Genomic DNA, 1,492 nt, shown 5'->3' on the forward strand with positions numbered 1-1,492 from the left:
TTTATTTATTTTGTTACATTAGATTGGGATGTTATTCACTAGAAAATATTTTTGGTCTCAGATAGCTTGCATCTTTATCAAATCATTCAAGGGATTTTGCTACTGAATGGAAGATATGATACCATTTTGGTTAATCTCTATTTTTTTATGTACAATTTTAATCTATATATTGTACTTTTATAAATAATGTTATAGGTGCTGTACATAGGCTATGTAAAGGTTTTTATTTTATTTTGTCTGCTGGCTGAAAGGAGTTAAGCTCCTAAATGTTGTAATATTTCTTTAAAAAAAATTGTATTGTAGACCTTTAGGGAAATCCTATTCTCAAGCGAGATTATGTCAAAATTTTTACAAAAATATTAAGGCTTTATTTAAATGAAAAGTTATTTTTAAAATAGAAATTTATTGAATTAGGCTTATGGAATGTGTGTTTAGATGCATATCGTGCTGGTCACTCCCATATTTTGGGATGTGACATTTTTAATTAGTTTGCTAGTATAAAATTCTCAAATGTTATTAAGATGTTAAAACTCACTTGTTACTTCTTACAATTTTTTCAAGTGAGAGTTCTGGTAGGGTACAAAGGAAGATATTGGAAAATTGAGCTTGTGTGCTCAATAGTCTTTTGGTTTAGCATATGTTTTGTTTTTTTAGTTAGTTGCCATGACCTAGGATATTATAAATTTATTTAGAATCTGGGAACCTAACATTTTAAATTATTGATTTTTGTTTGGGCTATGTATTTAGTCATGTGGAATTGGACTCAACTCTAACTTTATTGTTTGAATTATTGGATCGATATGAATGTTGTTGGCTTCTTTTTATTAGGGAATTTTAGGCCATATGCTCTAGATCGAATCATTTGTGTTTTAGGGAATCCTATTGTTTTAAGTTGTGCAAATTTCATTAAAATATTTTGAAAAAATGTGTTGGTATTTTGGGATGTTACACAAAGGAGAATTAAGCATGAAATGGATGGCAAAATCAACTCAAATATCAAATTGCCATTTCAAGCGTGACTCCAAAACAAATCAAGCATGATTTAGGTATGGTTTTAAATGCTTAATTAATTTGTATGAACAATGCATGTGTTGTTTCAGACATGAATAATTTTAGGATTAAGCATGAATTGACATTTAGAGTAGTTTGGAACTAGTTCAAGCGTATCTTCTTATATATCTATCCCACTTCACATTCTCTAAAATTTGCTTGTTTTTCAATGGTCTTATATCTGTCCGTTATACTCTCTCTAAACTCCCACTTGCTATCTGAGCATTTCAATTACTTTTTGACTCTAAAAAATCATTACCTATTACTTCTAAACCATTATCTTCTACTAAGATTCACTCTAAACCTCCAAAAGTCCTAGACCTAACTAGATTATCTAAGAACTCATCTATGACTAGAAATGGCAAGAATAAAGCACACAGGTAGAAGTAAGGGTGAGGAATCTTCTAAGAAGAGAAAGAGGACTGAAGAGATGATAAAAGGG

This window comes from Prosopis cineraria, unplaced genomic scaffold, assembly GCF_029017545.1.
Source record: "Prosopis cineraria cultivar Desert tree isolate PC_DT_omini unplaced genomic scaffold, ASM2901754v1 PC450, whole genome shotgun sequence".
In the NCBI taxonomy this organism is placed as follows: domain Eukaryota; kingdom Viridiplantae; phylum Streptophyta; class Magnoliopsida; order Fabales; family Fabaceae; genus Prosopis; species Prosopis cineraria.